The following is a 22,562-nucleotide window of genomic DNA, read 5'->3' as shown; positions in this document are numbered from 1 at the left end:
TCTTTAGAGTACTGGGAAGTTTAAAACTAACATGCTCTGTATTTTTATCTTACCATTTGAATTTTTAATCTTGTTTTAGGTATATCTTTAGTTTTTGTTTTGAATCAGAAAAAGGAGCAGAGAGGAAGATAATCCACACGTTAAACTTTGTAGTTAACTTTTAAACTTTTGAAGAACTCCAAAGTTACTTCCCCATTTTATAGTTAAGTAACTGAGTTTAACTTGCCCAAGAGCTTACAAATAGAGAAGCGGTAGACCCATTCTGCTTTGAAGCTTTCTTTGTTCCCCACTACATCAACCGTGTCTGTACTTAAATGCTTTGGAGCATTTTAAAATGTCCATTTACAGTTGAGAAATCCGAGGCACCAATGAAATGGTTAGTACACAGTCACCTGTCTAGTACATGACACCTGCTGACTTCTTTCCACTGTGCACCATAACTACCTCTTTAAACTAGGCGAGGGAGTTTCATTTGTGGGGGAAACCAGCCCCCACAACTAATCACGGGTTCGGTAAGCACAATTGTACAGTTAAAATATATACAGATTATAATAAAGTCATAGAGAATAAGAGAGATAGGAGAAAGTAAAATAAAGGAGTCAGACACATTTCATGATAGCATGTTCACAGCCATGATCTTACCAGCCAGGTCCGCGCATAGTGCCGGCAGAGGAGAGTGGGGACGAGAGAGAGGGATTTATTTCAAACCAAGGCTTATATATCTTTTGGGGGTGTGCAAGCCCCCTGATTACAGGTAAAGACATATGTCACAGGAAGGGGTTATACTATAGGTAATACAGTAATGGGAGGGGGCGGTGTAGGGGTGTACACGCTACAGGAAGAGGAGGGATTAAGGGTATGAATGTGATAAGATGGTGGATCCTAGATTCGTGATGGCAGTCTAACCTTGATTGTCCTTGACCTGGAGACTTGATTTCTTCTAAGCTTTCTATGGAAAGGAATCCACTGCCCTTAACAGTAGGGAGTGAGACCCACCTATGGTGGGATAGACAATAATCGTGTCTGATTTCTCTGGATGGCTGAATACCTACTGGGAGACTATCTCTGACTTCCCACCAAGTGCTGGCCAACAACCTTTTAGGTTTGGAATATCTTTGGGGGAGACAAAGCGGGGGAAGTCTTTTTATATCCCACAAAACTAGGTGAGGGATTTTCTAGCTATCTGACCAAGGAAGATTGGGAGACGGGAGGGAACATAGACAAAGTAGCCAACATGAATACAATCATACCTTGGTTGTCACACAATTTGTCCCAAATTCAAGTTCAAACACTGAAGAAGTTTGAGAACAAAACGTAATTTTTCCCATAAGAAATAATGGAAAGCCAAATAATTGGTTCTGAGGCCCCAAAATCACACTTAGAAATGAGTTTCCAGGACTTTACATCCCTATTGGAGGCTTTAGGGTCTCGCAGATCACTGTCGCCGTTCGCTATCGCCATCGAGTTGTCTCTGATTTATCCAAATTAGCAGTGACTTTTCAGCCGCTTCCATGGTCTGGGTTCTTTGTGGTCAACAGTTTCACACCTTTTGCTACATCAGCTGCTTTAATATTTGCACCCCCCAAAATATTGATGTCTACTCAGTCATGTTGTGTTCAGCTGCCAAATCAGGCAAGTGGCGCCCTGATTCCAATTTCTCAGTGATTCCTTTCGTGAACTCTCATGATTCTGTTTTCCTACTAGCTCTTACTGCCGGTCTCACCAACTCACTGTGGAGCTACGGTCATGATATTTTATACACAAACACAAACACAAAACCCCACGCACAAAAGCACAGTGATGAATGTTTTAACACACTAACACAAGCAACCCTATGCTGTCTGAGCGAGAGCGGAGCTTGGACTGAAGTTTCATCTCTTTGTCCGTGTGACTTGTGACTCACCTTCGGCCTATACAGGTTTTCTCAGTTGCATTTTCCCTTTGAATGTTGAGCAAAGTTACACTGAGCAGATTTTCTTTTTTTTCCCCCTGAATGTTGTTGTTTGCCTGGGGGAAAGGTCAAACGCTGTCTTTCCTGTTTAGAGCACTTACTCTGGAAGTACAAATGACCCCCTCCAGGTGTCCTCCATTTTTCAGAAGAGGAAAAGGAGATAAGAGACAGAAGCACCTTGAGCGAGGACACCTGTGAGGATGACCATGCGTGCTGTCTGACTCCAGGCCTCATTTTCCTAAACCTTGCTCAGCACTGCTCTTTGGGAAGTTTTTACAGGAATATCAACGAGGATAACAGCGTGGTCCCAGAGGTGAGTTTGTTGGGAAGGCAGTAAATGAAGGCTTCAAACTTTTCTCTACTACTTTGATGCTGGAGAAGGGAGGGAGGGGAAGAGAAGCATGGGGGAAGAGTTCAGTGATCCCTAAGGGGGCCTCACTCAGGGTGCAGGGATGACAGATTGCAGTGGAGTCTGTGGTTAAGAAAAATTGTGGTGGAAATTTATTCTTACTGTAAATATTTACTTTAAGCCAGGTATGTTGATATGGAGGAAAGAATGCACAAATGGGTAAGTTGGGGCTTTTGCCCTCCAGAAGGTTGGAGAGAGCGATAAAGTGCGTTATCAAAGTGTGTCATTGAAGGGCCAGGAGAAGAGGACTCTGGAAAGTATTAGCAGTTGGGCTTGTAGACTGAGGGTGGCATAAAGCAGGGCTGGCGTGGCGGTTGTTTCTCACAACCCCCTCAGGGTTTTGTGCGCTGTGTTCTTAGGTCTGACTCTGGTCTCAAGACACAATTTGTTGAGCCCCTGGAAAGAAGCAGTCTGTGGAGACAGGGTTGTATTCAGACTCGAGTGACTTGTGCTTAGAACAGAATGCCACTTTGTTGTTTTAGAGTGAAGAATTCCTTTCCTATTTAACAGAATTCTGAAATTTGTTAGGATGTTGGTTTTCAATATCAGGAGATCTGGGAAATCAAATTTTGTAATATCAAGCTTGCTTGGCAGGCATAGAATAAGATAGAAAGGTTTGTAGTGGGAGAATACAGTTATGATCTAAGATTATTTATTGCTTACAATATGTTGCACATTGTACTAAGTGCTTTGCATTCCAGAGAGCATTTTTAATTCTCCCAGTGATCCTCCAGCAATGTAAGCACAGTGATCTGCAGTTTGCCAATGAGGTTCTTAGAGTAAGGTTAGGTGATATGCCCAAGGCCAGTGTATTAGACAGGATTCGCTAGAGAGACAAAACCAGATTACTAATAATTTTATAAAGATAGATATATAACACAAGAAATGAACAGTTAAATTATAAAGCAGTACAAGTGGCTCAGTGCAACTCACTCCCGTGAGAGAGTTGTGAGACACTGGCAGTCCTTCAAGTCTTGAGGGCCTCCAGGTAGTCAGTCCTCTGTAGAGAGAGCTAGGCTATCCCAGCACAGGCAGCAAACAGCAAGGCCAATTGTCATTCCCCAGCTCCAGAGATGTATATTCCAATTCTCTGGTGAGGCAAGTCTTAAAGGGACCTCAAATTACAGCGACACAGTTCACAGGTTAGGTGTCCCACAGGTAGTGTAGCTTGCAAATTGAGGCACAGAACAAGCAAGGCAGCCGCACACTGGTCCAATGATCAAAGAGCAAGAGACAAGAAAGGCGAGGCTCGCTGAGCCATTTATCTCTCCGCCCTTCAATCAATCCCACATGTGTTTATTGGTCAGGATGGCACAATAAACTATCTCAGCCAGTAAATGAATAAGAGGGTGAGCTGAGATTTGAGCCCAATCTCTTTGGTTCTAGAATAAGGTGACCAGATTTTAACATTGGTAAAGTGGGACACCATTGATAAAACTCATATCCTGGCAAAATAGCCACATGGCAGCCAAAAACTGCATACCCTAGCTTGTCATCGTGCATTCTTTCCAAAAATCGGGACCTTTTTAAAACGCCACAGGACGTGGGAAAAATTGTTAAAAATCGGGACGTCTGGTCACCTTATTCTAGAACCCAAATCTTTAATTATTATCCAACGCTGTTCTTGTTTGTTTCATGAAATAACTAGTTCCTCTGCAGAGAATAAAACCTCGTGTCACCTGGCTGCAGTATCTTTCTGCCTGAGGCAGTTCAAAAGGAGCCCTCTTGGCGGAGTAGTTACATAGTGCTTACACACTTCAGGCTGATAGCTACAAGGTTAGTAATTCAAAACCACCAGCCAGGAGAAAGGAGACGCTTTTCTGTAAGTTTCCAAAACCCACAGGTGCAGTTCTGCCCTGTCCCATAGGGAGTTGCTGATCGGCATTGACACAATGCTGTATTTGATTGTGCATTGCTTTTTACTATTTTAATTTTAACAAGTAAGTTTATGAGGTATCTCCAACTCCTAGTTTGAGTCTCCACTGGATTTTAAATTCCCATTTTGAGACTTATTTTAGGATACTTAGGCAGGCTCCAGACTAGCATTCCGGTTCTGTTTTGGCCCAGCACACACTCTGGTTTGCTAGCTATATGACTAACACCACCCACCTCCCAAGCCTGCTTCCATCTCAAACAAACCTCGTCCATTTTACAGTATTTAGGTTCTTAATTTCCTAGTTGAGTGACCTTGTCTGTTGTGCTTGAGGCGGGGAGTACCATTCTTCCGATGACCGCTGCCTCTCTGATCCTTGACTGGGAGTAACCTAATCCCTTTCTCATCTCAGTATCAGCAGAGGAGTTTTTTCCAGTGTCTTTTTTATGGCATAATATCCTTTCTGCCATATATTTCAGTTATTTGTGTACGCACTGTTATCACACCCATTGGACAGTGTAGTCTGGCTGACCTCTTGTAACCTCTAGTTCCAGCTCAGTTCCCTGTCTGTAGTAGGCGTCTGGTAACTGTTGGATGAAGGAACAGAATTTCAGATTTAACCTTCTGCTCTTTGGTCTAGCTTTTTCCCCCCTTCCTTACTCATTTCTTTTTCTTACACACTTGCCATGTTTTCCCTGTGCTCACTCTCACTGAACTTGTCTGCACCACTCCCTTATCTAGATTTTGCCTCATTCTTTCCCCATGAACAGTCCTGGCGTGGGAGTGCCACAAGCTGCTGGTCAGTCCCTCCGTCCTTTTGAGGCTCCGTTCTCCCCATGAATCATCTGACCAGCATGGGATCTGAGTGAGGATCACATTAAGATCTTAATAGAAAGACCATGTGTGCGGAACAATCTTTAAAGCTTATTTCGTATATTGTTTCCCAGTGGGAAACTCTCTGAGCAGTGTAGTGAGGGAAGGGGAAGTCCTTGGTTGGGTCCAGGGACATAGTGTGTTTGTACTGTGGGGCGTGGGTGATGGAGACATCATATTTGGCTGAAGGAGTGACACTGGGAGTCACAGAGCCTTCTGCGAAGCGACAGTGTGGAATCCTGACTTTTCCAGCTGGAGGAAACATCCGAGATTGGGGGCTGTGTGGTTTCCAGATGAGAAAACAGGCCAAGACAGGCTAAATGACTTGTCCATAAAAGTCGGCATTCATTGCCCAGAGTCCGTTCCTGCACTCAAGGTGGCCTGGAAACTGCCATCTCATTGAAAGTGGTGGATGGTTTGCCCTAAGTGTGGAGATGCTAGGTCTCTAAAGCAGAAGGCTTTTCAGGACTAAGATGTAGCCTCTGGTTTGCAGATTGAGTTCTGGGGGTTTCCTCTGGGAATCTGCACCAAGGGGGCTGACAAAAGAAGCTCCTGCTACATTTGAGAAGGAGCCAACACTTAATAATAAAAACATTTCCAGTTCTTCTTGCTCTTTTCCCAGCCCTCATATTCCCATGTTTTGCTTCAAACACAATTTCTCATCTATTTGTGTCAGGTTCTATTCCCATGGAAACATGGGAAATCCAGAAAGTGTCTTAGAATGCATGGCTTTTTTTGGATGGGTTCTTTTATTTACTCAGAGTCGTGTATTTTATGTCATGTAACCAGTGAACCTTTTATCAGAGCAGATAGGAGAGGCTACCTATCTTCCGAGGTCTAGGGAGCAACAGGGTAGACATCAGACAGCCCTGGAACAGGAAGCCAAGTGCTAACAGGATTTACTTGTCTTAACTGCAACTTGTGTTGCCTGGTTTTGAAAGTTGGTACAGTTTAGTACAAGTCAAGACTTCAAATCCTTGACTTAGCTGAAGAAATTCAACCCCTCTGGTTTGAAAAGAAACTAGTTAAGGGCACTAGTCCTTGGCCACTCTTGTTTTTACAGGCAAGTGTACAACTTTTAGGGATCGGGTGGTTCTTTCTGGTGCCTTCCTTCTCCTCTTTTTTCATATAGACCATGTTGCATCCATACGGTCTAAAAACAGCCCTGGACATAATCGCTGATCTCTTTCATTGGGCGTACGATTCAGTCTGGTTGAGGCTGTTTGTTTTCCGTTTTGCTGTCGGGTGCTGCTGCATGGATTTCCACACACAATGATTCCATGTGCGAGTAGACTGCCAGGTCGGGTTTTCTAGACCATCTTCTTTGTGGGGGAGCAGGCAGCAGGTCTTTTCTCCATGTAGCAGTTGGGTGTGTTTGAACTATTGACCTTTCGGTTAGGTTAGCACTTAGTCACCATCCAATGGTAGCCATCAGGGCTCCTTATTTATTTTAGCATTATTATTTTTTAATCATTTTATTGGGGGCTCATATAACTTATCACAATCCAGACATACATTCACTGTATCAAGCACATTTGTACATTTGTTATCATCATCATTCTAAAAACATTTGCTTTTACTTGAGCCCTTGGCATCAGCTCTTCAACTGCCTTTTAAAAATATTATTTTATTGGGGGCTCGTACAATTCTTTTCACAATCCATACATATATCCATTGTGTCAAGCACATATGTACATTTGCTGCCCTCATCATTCTCAAAACATTTGCCTTCTACTCTAGCCCCTAATATCAGCTGCCCATTTCCCCCCTCCAGCCCCACTCTCCCCTCCCTCACGAACCCTCCATAATTCACAAATCATTGTTGTTTTGTCGTAAGTCACACTGTCCGATGTCTCACCCCGCCCTCTTCTCTGCTGTCCCTCCCTCAGGGAGGAGGCTATACGTAGATTCTTGTAATCGGTTCCCCCTTTCTACCCCACATTCCCTCCACCCTCCAGGCATCACCCCTCTCACCACTGGTCCTGAATTTAGCATTATTTTTAAAGATCATTTTATTGGGAGCTCTTAGAGTCATCCATACATCACTTGTATCAAGAATACTTGTGCTTAAGTTGTCATTGTCATTTTCTAAACATTTACATTCTATTTGAGTCCTTAGTATCAGTTCCTTGTTTTTCCCTCCCTCACTCACTCCCATCCTTGTGATCCCTTGATAAATTATAACGTATTATTATTTTCATATCTTACACTGATGGTTGTCTCCCTTTCCCATTGGTTTCTTCTCCCCCTCCTGTCCACACCTTTGCTCTCCCCTCTCCTGGTATCAATACTCCCCTTAGTGTTCCTGAGCCTTATCTGTACCTGTGTACATGCTTCAGCTTAGCCCGCACTGAAAGGCAGGACTGGGGTCATGATAGTGGGGAGTGAGGAAATCCCAAGGAACCAGAGGAATATAGTGTGTTTCATCGGTGCTATGCTTCACCCTGGTTGACTCTTCTTGCGATCCTCCTGTGAGGGGATGTCCCACTGTCCAAAGTTAAGTTTTGGGTCTCTGCTCTGAGTCCCCTCATTCCCAACAATATATATATAGTTTGTTTGTTCTGGGTCTTCCGTTACCTGATCCCGGCAACACAGGGCTCCTTATGTTTAATAATAGGACATTTTAGCTTGTTACCTCACCAGCCTTTTAAATGACAGGTTCCTTTTTTTTCTCTTTCTTAAATCATTTTATTGGGGGCTCATACAACTTTTACCACAATCCATACATACATTCATTGTGTCAAGCACATTTATATTTGTTGCCATCATCATTCTCAAACATTTTCTTTCTACTTGAGCCCTTGGTATAAGCTCCTCATTTTCCCCTCTCCCCACCCCATCTCCCTCATGAAACATTGATAATTTATAAATTATTATTTTGTCATGTTTTACACTGTCCAATGTCTCCCTTCACCCACTTTTTCTGTTGTCTGTCCCCCAGGGAGGGAGTTATATGCAGACCCTTGTGATCGGTTCCCTCCCCTTCCCCTCCTGGTATTGCTACTCTCATTATTGACCCTAGGGGTTTATCTGTTCTGGATTCCCTGTGTTTCCGGTTCCTTACCAGTGTACATGCTCTGGTCTAGCCGGATTTGTAAGGTAGAATTGGGATCATGATAGTTGTGGGGGAGGAAGCATTAAAGAACTAGAGGAAAGTTGTATGTTTCATCATTGCTACACTGCACCCTGACTGGCTTGTCTCCTCCCCGTGACCCTTCTGTAAGGGGATGTCCAGTTGCCTACAGATGGGCTTTGGGTCTCCACTCCACACTCCCCCCTCATTCACAATGATATGATTTTTTGTTCTTTGAAGCCTGATCCCATTGACACCTTGGTGATTACACAGGCTGGTGTGCTTGTTCCTTGTGGGCTTTGTTGCTTCTCAGCTAGATGGCTGCTTGTTTATCTTCAAGCCTTTAAGACCCCAGATGCTATATCTTTTGCTAGCCTGGCACCATCAGCTTTCTTCACCACATTTGCTTATGTACCTGCTTTGTCTTCAGCGATTGTGTCGGGAAGGGGCGCATCATGGAATGCCAGTTTGTTAGAACAAAGTGTTCTTGCAATGAGGGAATACTTGAGTAGAGGCCCAATGTTCATCTGCTACCTTAGTACTAAACCTATAAATAGATGCACATAGATCTAATTCCCCATCATATATACATATATTCACATATGTACATGCCTGTATTTAGACCTCTATAAATGCCATTTGCCTCCTAGTTCTTTCCTCTATTTCCTTTGACTTTCCTCTTGTACCACTCTCAAGCTCAGCCTTCATTTGGGTTTCAGTAATTCCTCTCGGTTACATTGCCCTTGATCAAGCCCCAGCAGGCCTCCTATACCCTCCTCCCCATCGATTTTGGATCACTTGTTTCCTTGTCCCTGGGTGTGTTAACACCCACTTCCTTTGCTTCGCCTTCCCCTCTCCCATGTCCCCCCGGGACCACTGGTCCTGTTATTTTCTCTGGATTGTTTATCCCGCCTATCTTATCAAGATAGACCTGCAGAGATAATAATATGCACAAAAATCAAGACAGCAAAAGAAAACGAAACAAAAAATGACCAAAAAAAAAGCTTGTACTTAGTTCAAGATCTGTTTGTTGACCTGTAGGAGTGTTTTCTGGTCGAATCTGATGGGCTGCCATGCCGTGGCCCCAGTCTATTTTTGGCATTCCCTTGGGACTTCCTTACTCTGCTCCCCTTGGTGTTCTGTTGCACGCTTTTAGTGTTTTGTCTTGGTGTGGTGGGGTCAGATTGGGTGCAGTTCCCACACTGTGTCTCCAGTGTTGTCCCCTATAGGGCTGTGGGTTAGTGAGGAATGTCGTGTCTCATAGTGGGGCTGGCCATATGGTCCTTTCTGTGCACTGGCTGCTCTGAGCAGGGATATAGTCTTCAAGGCTTGGTGGGCCAGGATGTGCTTCACTCTCTCCTCCTCCCGCATCATTTGCTCCTGTGTGCTCTGATCAGAAGTGGCCCTCTCTGAGCTGTAGCTTCAGTGCTGTCCTCTGAAGTAAATTCTTCTGGGGAGAAAGGGGGCGCTGTCCACGTAGTTGGGATTGGGGCTGGTCCCTTAGGACAGATTCCTTTTGTTGGAATACAGTACTTTCAGCACACTCTTTGAGGGCTTCTAGAGCTTGGTAGCTTACAAGTTACCACAGGGCCTACAGATACATTTTTAGTTTTCAAATCAGAAATTTCCTTGCATGCCAGAGGCTGGATCCAAAGCTAGCTGCAGAATTGCTTTCCCTTCCCTTGTGGGAGAACAGTTCCTATGAATAATTTGCCTGTGGGCCACTGGGCTAGTTATGAACTGCCTCTAGAGCCCTTATGCTCTGAAGTCCCACCCATTCCTCCCTCCTTGCCACTGGGCAATGCTGGGGTAGGGGTTGGGGATGACAATAACCGTCAGTTAGGGCTCATCTTGGGGTCGTTATAGATTATTACAGCCCTTCCAGTTTATTTCCCCAAACCAGCTCCGCTCTGATGATCTCAAAGCATCAACTGAAGTGATACTAGAAGGGTAGGGCGAAGAGGCGGGGAAGAAGGGAGAAGGGGCGAACCAGTCACAGTGATCAACACATAACCATACACCCCTCTATGGGGGAAGAACAACAGAAAACTTGCGGGAAGGAAGACAGTGGTCGGTGTTAGAGATGAAAATAATAACAATGCACAATCTATCAGTGGGTTATGAGGGTGGGTGGGGGAGTGGAGGGAGGAGCTGATAGCAATGGCTCAGTAGAAAGTAAATGCCTAGAAAAGAATGAGGGCAACATATGGACAAACATGCCTGATTCAATTGATGTGTGGATTGTGATAAGAGTTGTACGAGCCCCCAATAAAATGATTAAAAAAAAAAAAATCAACTGCTAAGTACAGGGCGGTTGAAGATCTGGAGGTGTGTCTTCTTTCTCCCGGCAACACCACGGAGAAGACTCTCCCTCCACGCTGTAATTCAGGAGCATGGGTAAAGTAGCAACACAGATCTACAGGCTGATGGTCTTTTCAAGTGAAAGTAAAATAGGGAGGATCGCGGTATGCCCTGATACCAGTACAGCCGCTGAGTGTGCATCAGTTTGTATTTTGCTGTGGCCTATGAGCACAGAGTAACTACCTAAAGGGACCAGTCAAGTGGCAGTTTTCAGAAAGGAGAGCCTATGATGACACACAAGTTGTGGCCCCCAGCCAATTTGAAACCCCCACTCATTTCTGATGCTTAGGATAGATACAGGCACGAGCAGAAAGCTGTTCAAAAAGGCAGCATAAGTTCCAGATTGAGATCAAACAGTAAAAGTCCGTTGGAGGAAGAAGGAGGTGGTTAGTCTGAATTTATCCTCAATTTGTCACAAAGATCCCATGTTACTGCTGTGCTAACAAGCAGTTACAGTGTCCTAGGTAAAGACCAGAGGGTTTGGGAATTTGACTGGAGAAGAGGAATTGAAGAGGGAAAGGAGACATTTTAAATGGGCTGAATTAAGGGAAGAGTGACAAATTCATCAGTAATAGGACGAATTGGGAAATAATATAATAACCATAGGCTGGAAATAGGAAGAGTCATGTGAGGGTGGTGGTGGGGGATGTCCAACCTATTCTCACTGCCTCCGAGGGTAATTCTAGAGGGATCATAAAATTACCAGTAAAACTCAGTAATCGGCCTGGAGTCATTTAGCACTTGGAATACGGGTGGTTCAAAAACTAGATTAAAGGTAATAAAAACAAACAAACACTGCCATCCAGCATTGTTTTAGAAAGCTGTGCTTTTTTTCCCCTTTAAATTATTTATAGCCCATTTTTGTTGGGCACCCATTATTACTAGACTCTGGGGTAAAGGCTTGGGGTGTTATTTAATTTGTTCTTTCAGTTACCATTTCAATGTAGCAGACTATTGTTTTGAAAACATCTAAGGTGTAAAGCTTAACCCATAGTCTAGAGTTCCTAGTTCACTCTACCCCCAGAACATTGGTCCATAGTACCTTTTGTGCGGTCCACTCTGGAAAGGTGAACCACATAGTTCTGGTCCTCGACAGCATGCTTGCCCTGCTTCCATCCGATAGTCCCTGGCTTAGTGATCGGTTTGCCTCTTGGCACTCCTTATTCACTGCCTAGCTTTCCCAAGCAATGTTGTGATTGAAAATACTGTCGCTTTGGCCAGGAGCACCTTAGTCCTCCAAGTAGAGAGCGCTGTATTGATGTGGTAGCTGCAAGATGGCCTCAAGTTTATCAGTCTGAGTGTTAGAGGACACAGGACTGGGCAGTTACAACGTTCTGTTGTGCATGGGGTCATTTTGAGTCGGCATCGACTTGACAGTGCCTAACAACAGAGACGCCCGCCCGTTAGTCACTGGTAATGATAGATTGTAACAGGCTTCTTCAGTCAGAGGTTCACAAAAGCTTATCTACTGAGCCCTGTTTCCTGCATGAGAGCACTGAGGGGGGCAGAGTCACTTTATTTAATCTTGATGAGCTTTGTCATCAGTTTTGATGGAAGAAGGAGCCTGTGGTAATTAAGCTGCAGGCCCATTTATTCTCCGTCTCCAGTGTTGTAAGTAGACTTTACCCTGAACTGCTTTCTTCCCTGATTGACTCGCCCTTTGAGGCAAAATGCCTGCGCTGAAATGAAGTGTGTAGGCTTCTCTGCTGAGGCGTTCAATCTGTCATCTCCCCTAAACTCCACACTAAGAAGCAGCCACTTAATTGGCCAGACCCCAGGGGTGACATTTTGGCACCACTCCATTGGTTAGAATTACTTACCCTGAACTTCATGGCAGATGCTGAGGCCCCTCTGCAGATATTTGTCATTGCCAAGTTGAAACCAGGGAGTCTCCAAGAACATTGATAACTCGTGATGATTATGTATGTTTTTCAGTTGTTTACAATGGTTACTACTTCAGGAGAAGAGCTCATTTATTACTAGTGGAAACTAAAATCTCTCACCTTTCCTCCTACTCATATTGCCATCTTAACACTTTATCCTCCAAGACCCACTGCTCTTCTGACAGTGCTGCAGATCCTCTCGCCAGGTGGTCGGTCCTTCCTGCAGTTGCCAGGAGGTGTGAGTGGGCCTTCTTTGAAAGTGTGTCTGTCTGATTTCGAAGCCTCATTTTCTCTGTTACTACTTCCCTCTTTGTTGTTTTCCTTTTTATTCCTTTGTATTCTTTGCCATACCCGTCACAGCACCATTTCAAAATGAACACCACCAGGAGGGCATTGAAGCCTTCCTGGCCTTTTGGTGCAAGGACAATGTGGGTCTTTGAGGTACTTCCTTTTTGGTTTTCTGCTGCGGTAATCGGGGGTAGTTTTACCCTCTTTCTGTTACCTTCAGAAGGTAAATGGTGGCGCGCGCGCACGCGCACACAATGTGCCTGAGGCCTTTCCTGATATCACTACAGGCCTTTCTTTAAAGTTATGACTTATCTCTACAACAGATTTGCCAGGCATCCTGGAAATAAGATTCCAGGATGCCTGGCAAACACCATTTCAAGCATGGTGTTCCAGGCTTTTTTTAAAAAAGACAAGGAAAAGTAAGCTTCATTGTTACAGTAATTCAACGAAGAGATGATGGTCACATTTACCTGGCATGAGTGCTGAGGATAAGGCTATGAAATAGCTTCTCTTTTTTTCATGTTTCACTTTTCACATCCCAACTGTGGAAGGAAAATGATATGAAAAAATTGGGGGGAACACAATGATACTGCTTGTTAGCGAATTGATTAAATACAGCTGTGTTAGGGTGCATATTCATTTTTTCCCAGAATAAACCATCACCTGTACCTTTGTTCCTCTTGTAACCCCCATGAGTAGACAGGATCTGGCAGAGAGCAGTGCTCAACAGATAAGTGAAGGGTGAATTAAAGATATTGGGAAAAGATCAAGATGCTAGGAGCACTCAGGCAATCGGGGAAGGTTTCTTCAGGGAGAGAAAAGGTTGCAGGTTCGAGCCCACCCTGAGGTGCCTGGAAGAAAGGTCTGCCTCCAAAACAATCAAGCACTGACTGCCCTGCAGAGCACAGCTCTGACAGTCATAGGGTCTCCGCAAGTTAGAACTGGCGGTTGGCAACTGGTTAGTAGATCTTTAGTTGTGCTTGAAACTAGTCCAAGAAAAAGAAACTAGTCAAACAGTAGTAGGAACAAAGGGGCAAGCATAGAACGGAAACATCCTAAATATCAATTAAAGGCTTATCTTTATAAATGCAAACTATGAATCATGTGTCAACGAGATGTTACTTTCATCTCTGTTGTCTTTTTTTATTAATAAATCATTTTACTGGGGGCTCTTATAACAATCCACACATCAAGTATACCAAACACATTTGTACACATGTTGCCATCATCATTTTTAAACCATTTTCTTTCTGCTTGAGCTGTTGGAATCAGCTCCTCTTTTTTCCCTCCCTCCCCCTCATCTCTGTTATCTTAGTAAAAGAATCCTGTAAAAATTAGAACTGAAGTAAAAAGGCTGAGAGAGGCCTTGGTGGTTAGGTGCCTGGAGCAGGAAAGCCTTGTGGGTGTCAGGATGTGAGTCCTGGTGCTTTGACTCATTTGAGTCCTAAAGGAGGAGTTGGCTTTCACCATCTGTGGCCGTTTCTATTAGCAACAGCGGTTCTCAACCTGTGGGTTGCGACCCCTTTGATGGGTCAAACGACCCTTTCACAAGGGTCGGCCGATTCATCACAGTAGCAAAATTACAGTTATGAAGTAGCAACGAAAATAGTTTTATGGTTGGGGGTTACCACAACATTAGGAACTGTATTAGAGGGTGGCGGCATTAGGAAGGTTGAGGACCACTGTATTAGCACTAATCATTTGAAAGCTTTGAGGACCAGCAGAGCTGGGTCAATGGTTTATTGTGGGAGATGTCAATTGAAATCACCAAAAATGGCCCATGGCAGCAGCCCGTGTGTCAAACACTCCATTTGAGGGTCTTCCTCTTTTTCACTGACTGAGTACTTCACCAAGCATGACGTTCTTCCCCAGGGACTGGCCCATGTCCAAAGTGTGTGAGAAGAAGCCTTGTCATCGTTGCATCTAAGGAGCATTTTGTCTGTGTTTTTTGCAAGATAGATTTGTTGGTTCTCCTGGCAGGCTGTGGTACTTTCAAAAGTCTTCATCCGTACCACAATTCACATGCCTCTCATCTAGTGAATGTCCCACGATCTGCTGCTTATCTAAGATGGACATGCTCCACAAAGGCAAAATCCCTCACCATACTGAGCCCCTATTCTGTGCCCATCCTGCAGGAGCACTTTATTCCTGTTACACTGCAGCTTAGAGAGGCAGCTTACTCAAACTCATTCAGCCACTCAGTCCCAGGACCAGAATTTAAAATCAAGCTTGACTAATTCTAAAAGCCAAAGTAAAGCGCTTTTGGAGATAGCGTTTTTATTTTTTGCATTTTTACGGTCCTGTCTTCTGAAAATTTTGCTCTAAGAAGAAATTCTTACCTAAGAAATATGCATTATCTATTACCCAAGACCAAAGGCCCTGCCCTGGTGGATGGAAAATGTCAGGGTGTAAAGCCTTTGGCACTGTTTGCCACTGCTGTGAGCCAGCCAGCCTTGTGAAATAGCCCTTGTTTATGTCAACCCCACGGACCACTTCAGCAGGGCTTTCTTCTAATCAGACCTATGGTTCTACACATCCTCTGTGCACTTGTCTCCTCCGTGACTTAGATGTGCTGAATTCTTTATTCTAAAATAGCGGTCTCAGAAAGCATCTCAGCTTCACAGAGAACATGCCTCACTGTCCAGGACCAGCAAGGGAGGCCAGCTGGTAATCTGGCTTGCTCCGCAGGTTGCTGACTTAGAAATGTCACAGTTGCTCTAGTGTCTGTTCATTGTGTTGTCACCACCACTAAATCTTCCCCCAGTCGGGGTGAACACCCCAGGCAGGCTTACTGGGAAATTGCAATGGCTACTCTGAGAGCCTGTTTTACATTACACTCTTTCAAGGGAGCCCAAGTTTCTTGGCAGATGAATTTATTTTTAAAAGTAAGCAGCCTTCCAAGCTGAGAAATGATTTTAAATTTCCGGTGAGTTCTCAAGATACAAGCGTTTCTTCTTCGTTATGAGGGTGGGGTAATCGGCTATGCTAAGGCCTTTGACCCACACGGTCCCCGGGGTGGTAGGAAGATACAAGCGTTTCTTCGTTATGAGGGTGGGGTAATCGGCTATGCTAAGGCCTTTGACCCACACGGTCCCCGAGGTGGTAGGAAGCCTCAGCGTTTTGGGTGACCAGAGAGCAAGCTTGGGCTTTTCAGCCAAAGATAGCCACAATGGAACATCTAGGTTCTTGCCATTTTAGGATGGTAACTTATAGTTTAATGATACGTAAATCATGAAGCATATATATACACCAGTATATAGATATATTTTATACTTTTTCTTTTAATTTTCCATTTACCAACTACTTGTTATAGCTCATGTACTTAGGTACACTATTTGCCACCCCTACAACTACCCACAACATGGGGGTTGTACTATAGGGGAGGAAACAGGCTCAAGACATTTAAGTAACCTGTCCTGTGGCTGCACATTTGATTAGCTGCCCTTTGCTTTTGATAAAGGGCATTTCTTTCTGCATAGTGTATGCCACTATGCATATTGATACAAGCTCTCATCCTTAGAGAGAACTAGTACTTGCCTCATTGGCTGTATTGATAAGATCCTGGCTTCCTTTGACTTCTGTTTGTTCCACAAACTATTTGGCTATCCAGGAGGAGCCCTGGTATAGCAAAGTGGCTAGAGCAGCTGGCTGCTAACTAAAAGCCAGCTGGTTGAAAAGCCACCAGCCTCTCTGAGGGAGAAAGAGGTGGCAGTCTGCTCCCGTTACAGATTTGCAGGCTGGAAATCCTGTGGGGCAGGGGCAGTTCCACTCTGTCCTTTTGGGCCACCGTGAGTTGGGATTAACTGGATGCCACTGGGTTTGCCTGTGTTGGGTTCTGTGAAGCGGGCCCTCTGCTAGATGGTGAGAGAAGATAGTGGAGACTGCCTGCTTGCCTTTGGAGTCACAGTCTGGGGGAAGATCGATAGCAAGCGGATATACTGACAGATTATGGCAGCTCTCGTGAACGAAACTAAAGGATGGGTGGGGGTGAGGTGGGGGGAGCTGAGCTGTAGGGAGAGACGGTGACCTGGGGCAACTACTCGAAGGAGGTGGTTTGACTTGAGCCCTGACGGATGAGAAGGCAGAAGGGAGAAGTGGTGCTGAGGCCCTGAGTGGAGGCAGATGTGTGGTGTGACAGAGGAGCTGAAACTTCACTCTGACTTGACAGTTCGTGGTGGGAAGGTAGCAAGATGGGGTGGGGACAACAGCATGGGCACAGGGTTTGTTAACCATGAGGGGAGTTGGGGTTTGTACTCTGAGACGCAGCGGGGAATCCACTGAGGCGTTTCAAGTGTAGGTGTTTGTAAAATGGAGAGTAGATGAAGTTTTGTGGAGAAAGAATTGAAGAGGGCCAAGAAATCGAAGCAGGAGGCTGGCCTTCATTCAAGAAACCATTGTAGATGCTGTGAACACACAGTCACTGCCTTCAAGGACTTGCTCTGGTCGCTGGAGGAGGCATCAACAGTAAGTAGTAATACCAGCTTTCAAGATTTGTGAAAAATCAGTTCCCTTGAGTTGATTCTGACTCACAGTCAGTAGAACGATGTTTCAGAGTCTTTTCATTGACCGATTTTTCAGAAGTAGACTGGCTGGCCTTTCCCCCCAAGTGCCTCTGGGTGGACTCAAACTGTTAGCCTTCAGTTAGCATTTGAGCTGATTGACAGTTTATATCGCCCAGAAGTCATATCTATTGGTGTTGCATCCATCCTGACTCATAGTGACCCAATGGGTACAGAATGGCACCCACCCCACAGGATTTTCAAGGTTGTACGTCTTTATGGAGCAGACTGCCACATTTCTCCTGCAGAATGACTGGTAGATTTGAAGGCCAACCTTTTAGTTAGCCCCTGAGCTGCTTACCCACTGCGCCACCACGGCTGCTTTCCGGAAGTTTAGAAGTGGGCATATAAGTAGTTGAGGATAACAAAAAGAAACCAAGCATGTGAAATTCGGAGCAGAGTCAGGTAGAAGACCAAACAGCAAATTCAAAAGGCCTGTGTTAGTCCAGGTTGACTAGAGAAACAAACCCAAGAACATCCATAGATGTATCATAAAGAGCTTTATATCCAGGAAGGACGACGGGAGTTCTCAGAATCCTCAGGAGAAGGCCATGCCTACACAGAGGCCTAATTAGCTATGATGCGATTGACAGGCTAGATTTGACCCCTTGCTCAAGTTGACAGGAGATTGTGTAATTGCCACAAGGCCTAAGGAGGGAAAGTGGGAGTCCTAGATAATAGATGGTTTAGACCACTGTGGGTGGACGGGGATAGAGGTAAGGATTTGGGAATCATCAGCCCACGAATGGTATTTAAATTCACTTCTCTGGGGTCTCTTTGGAAGAGAGACTGTGGTTGGGCATGGCAGCCCAAGATATCCTGGGCATCCTCAGCATCGAGGGAGCAGAGGGAAGAGAAGGACCAGCATAATAGGCTTTTGCCATTGGAGGAAAGCTAGAGCAGTGGTGTTTTGGAAGCTAAGAAAGGACGGGGGTGGGGTGGGGAGGGGGTCAGTGTTGCAAGAAGGAGGGAGTGGGCATTTTGTCCAGAACTACTGGCTGGGCAGGTGAATGTATCAAAGGAGCCCTAATGGTGGAGTGGCGACTTTGGCTGCTAACGGGAAGGTCAGCAGTTTTAAGCCATCAGCCACTCTGAGGGGGAAAGATGAGGCTTTCTACTCACATAAAGAATTAAACATGCTGGGAAACACACAGGGCCAGTTCTCTGTCGCTACAGGGCTACTGTGTGTCTTATCTTTTGTTCAACGTTAAGTTTATGAGACTCATCCATGCAATTATGTTAGTAGTTTATTCTCATTGCAGTATTAGCATAGTATACTTTATTTTTCTATTCTGTTGATGGGCATTTGAGTTGCTCCCAGTTGGGGTCTTTTAAAATAGTGCTGCCATGAACATTCCTGCATGCAGTGTATTTCTGCCAGGTAGATCCCTGCAAATTGAAAAGCAGACCAGGGGAGGGATGGGACGGGGCTGTGTGGAGGCTTCACAAAGTTGGGGAGAAAAGTCCACTGTCTTTTAGCTCCATTTTGTTCAGACTTTCAGAAGGCTGTGTGTGTGTGTATTGTATACTGTTAAACATTTGCTTTACCAATTTATACTACCATTAACTAGCATTGTGTTAAGACAAGGGTCCTCAAGCTACAGGCCACATGCGGCCCACGAGGACATTTATCCGGCCTGCCGGGTGTTTTTGCCCGTTTTGGTTTTTTACTTCAAAATAAGATCTGTGCGATGGGGTCGGTGCACTCGGGGCTGTTGGAGTTGAGAGCAGTACGGGAACCTGGTGGCGCTATGGCTTTCTGCAGGTTCTCCGCGGGCAAGGTTTTCCAGAATCACTTTGAACCCGCTGTCTACGTGTGTGCCAAGTGCGGCTGCAAAAGCTGTTCTCCAGCCGCTCCAAGTACGAGCACTCGTTGCCGTGGCCAGCCTTCACAGAGACCATCCACGACCATAGCGTGTCCAAGCGGCCCAAGCACAATCAGCCTGATGCCTTTAAGGTGTCTTGAGGTAAATGCGGCCACGGGCTTGGCCATGAGCTTGACCATGAGGTCCTCAATGATGGCGGGGGCAGTCCCGCTTCTGAATATTCAGCAACTCCCTTAAGTTCATCCCTAAAGGCAACAAATCTGCCTCCCAGGGGAAGTAAGCAGGCATCCCAACCCCAAGCAGCCACAGGCACTGGTCACCCCCGTTTAGAACTACAGCCTACTGACCTTCAGGCAGGGAGGGCTGGATAGGGGGGGGTGTGTTTCCTGACGGCCCTACCCCCTGTGCCAGGATGGGGCCGAGCGCTGGTTCATCTTGGCCTCCGAGGCTTAAGGCTGGGACTCTGGTCTTAGGGTGTCTGTGTCTTGAAAGACATAACACCCTTGGCTTCTGTCCTCAGCCTGGCAGCCCCTCCCTGCCTGTCTGGTCTCACCCCTATGAGCCCCAATTCCCAAAGGGGCTCCAACCCTCACCAGGGCTCATGCTGACCCCTTAAGTTGTGTGAGCAGATGCAACCACCACAAGGCCATGTCCCAGTCAGAGGCCCCAGCCCGGTCACTGCATGAATCACTCTGGTCAAATCCTTCCAGGCTCACCAGGGTACTGATGGTCCGTGACCTGCTGGGGCATGCAAGCCCATGGCACAACCCCTGAGTCCCAGGTCTCCATCTGTGTGGGAGAGCAGCCACTGATCCATGGTCTTCCTACCAGTCCCCGTTGGGGCCTGGGAGGTCTTGTCCCACAGTCTGTACCTGCCAAGCCTGCCCCAGGAGAGTACGTCCAGAGCTCCTGGTGGCGGCCTCACCTCTCCAACTTTCTGAACTGATCGGCTGGAAACTACTAAAGCAAGGAGACCCAGCAGGCCGCTGTGTCCATGACTGGGTCTATCTCCATCCTTAAAAAAATGTACAGTATGCATAGGACTTTGTTCATAGTTGTTTTGTTTTTTTAAACTATAGTCCAGCCCTCCAATGGTCTGAGGGACAGTGAACTGGCCCCCTGTAGTATTAAATTAAAAGTGACACGGGGGAGTGGGGGGCCAGCCCCCACCCGCTGATAATACTACCCACGAGTTCAGTAATGCACAATTGTACGGTTGAGATTTATAAGTATTATATTAAAGTCATCGAGAGCATGAGAGATAATACAATAATACATTCAGACATATTACATGGTAATATTGCTCACCTCCGCCCCACTTGGTGGTCCTCGTGGGGGGAACCCGGCTGCCAGAGCAGGAGCCGCCTCCCTCGCGGGAGCAGCCCTCTCGTCCACCACCCTCATGGAGCTGCCCTCACGGGAAGCAGCCCTCCTTCCTCAGCCGCCCTCTGCCAGCCACCCTCGGCCAGCCACCCTTGCGAGAACCAGGGAGCCTCATTATTTATTGCTAACCATGCATCATATCACTTTAGGGGGGTCTGATTACAGAGTCATACATCACAGAAAGGGGCCATACAATTCATTCTAGAACAAGTTTGATCACTCTGATGTCCCATATAATAAAACTGACAGCTACTATTCTGGGAGGCATGCAAGTTCCCTGATAGCGGACAATAACCTAAGTATAGGGAGGGGTAGGACATAGGCAATACAATCAATAGGAGGGGGTGACCTTTGTTGTAGGATAAACAGTGGTGTCTGCTTGATCTAGACAGCTGATAATGGCTACCTAACCTTGGTCATCCTTGGGCGGATTTGCCCTCTCCGGTATCTCCTGCAAATAAACAGACCACCACTATCCTTATCAGAAAGGAATGGGTCTTATTTAGGGTGAGTCAGGCTAATAGTCTAGCCACTATAGATGGCTGATGTTGAGAATAACCTCTGACCTACTTTCGCTGCTCACCTATTGTACAGTCATTCTTAAGCAGCTAAGTCTGGTACATATTTTGGGGAGACAACTTAAGAGAAATCCTTCTGTTCCTCACAGGCCCCCTGTTTAAGAAGTTTGAGGACCCCTGTGTTAAGAGTTCTGGTTGCTCCTCATCCTTAGCAATTCTTGGTAGTGGCCATCCGGTGATGACACATTTGCTTTTAATTTGTTTTATGACCTGGGAGCCCGCCAGAGGTAGAGTCATGTGAGTCAGAACTGACTTGATGGCAATGGATTTGGGTTTTGGCGTATGACAAGCAAGAGTTGTAAAAATCTGGGAGTTCTTGGAATTGGCCTGTGTGTTGATGGGAAATTTTCTGTAGAGCCAGAGAGTGAGAACTCACAGGGCTGGGCTGCAGAGACCAATTCCTAATACAATCAGGAACAAGTCTGTGCTTCAAAATGTTCATGGAAAAATAGAATGAAAAGATAATGGCATTTTCCCATTAACTTTCTCTTTAAAAAATTCAGAACACATTTATTGACATGCAAAATGTACTACTTTTTTTCTTTTTAAAATTATTGTATTGGGGGCTCATACAACTCATATCACATTCCATACATACATACATCCATTTTGTCCGCACATTTGTACATTTGTTGCCATCATCATTCTCAAAACATTTTCTTTCTACTTGAGCCCTTGGTATCAGCTCCTCATTTTCCCCCTCCCTCCCTGCCCACCTTCCCTCAGGAACCATTGATAATTTATAAATTATTATTATTTTGTCATGTCTTATACTATTTAACATCTCCCTTCATCCACTTTTCTATTGTCCGTCCCCCAGGGAAGGGGTTAGATGTAGATCCTTGTGATCGGTTCCCCTTTTGTACCCACATTACCCTTTCCCTCCTAGTATTGCCACTCTCATTGTTGGTCCTGGGGGGTTTATCTGTCCTGGATTCCCTTTGTTTCCAGTTCCTAACTGTACCAGTGTACATCCTCTGGTCTAGCCGGGTTTGTAAGGTAGAATTGGGGCCATGATAGTGGGCTGGGGAGGAAGTATTAAAGAACTAGAGGGAGGTTGTATGTTTCATCAGTGCTACACTGCACCTTAACTGGCTTATCTCCTCCCTGCGACCCTTCTCTAAGGGGATGTGTCCAGTTGCCTACAGATGGGCTTTGGGTCTCCACTCTGCACTCCCCCTTATTCACAATGATATGATTTTTTGTTCTTTGAAGCCTGATCTCATTGACACCTGTGATCACACACAGGCTGGTGTGCTTGTTCCTTGTGGGCTTTGTTGCTTCTCAGCTAGATGGCTGCTTGTTTATCTTCAAGTCTTTAAGACCCCAGATGCTGTATCTTTTGCTAGCCTGGCACCATCAGCTTTCTTCACCACATTTGCTTATGCACTCATTTGTCTTCAGTGGTCTTGTCGGGAAGGGGAGCATCATGGAGTGCCAGTTTAATAGAACAAAGTGTTCTTGCATTGAGGGAGTACTTGAGTGGAGGTTCAGTGTCCATCTGC

At 45.5% G+C, this 22,562-nt stretch overlaps 1 protein-coding gene across 1 annotated transcript in view; it reads left to right on the top strand.

The window, feature by feature from the left end:
• The first annotated feature begins 2,196 nt into the window (after positions 1–2,196).
• Positions 2,197–22,562, top strand: part of RFFL (ring finger and FYVE like domain containing E3 ubiquitin protein ligase) — a 50,005-nt gene continuing 29,639 nt past the window's right edge. The window contains exon 1 of the mRNA XM_004706964.2: positions 2,197–2,264. The gene's annotated coding sequence lies outside the window, so the exon portion shown is untranslated. The remainder of the gene's footprint in view (positions 2,265–22,562) is intronic.

The sequence above is a fragment of the Echinops telfairi genome, unplaced genomic scaffold, assembly GCF_000313985.2.
Source record: "Echinops telfairi isolate 266 unplaced genomic scaffold, ASM31398v2 ScPeMD7_7458;HRSCAF=8496, whole genome shotgun sequence".
Classification (NCBI taxonomy): domain Eukaryota; kingdom Metazoa; phylum Chordata; class Mammalia; order Afrosoricida; family Tenrecidae; genus Echinops; species Echinops telfairi.
Note: the sequence above shows the minus strand (reverse complement) of the source record. Positions and strands in the feature narration are given on the sequence as shown.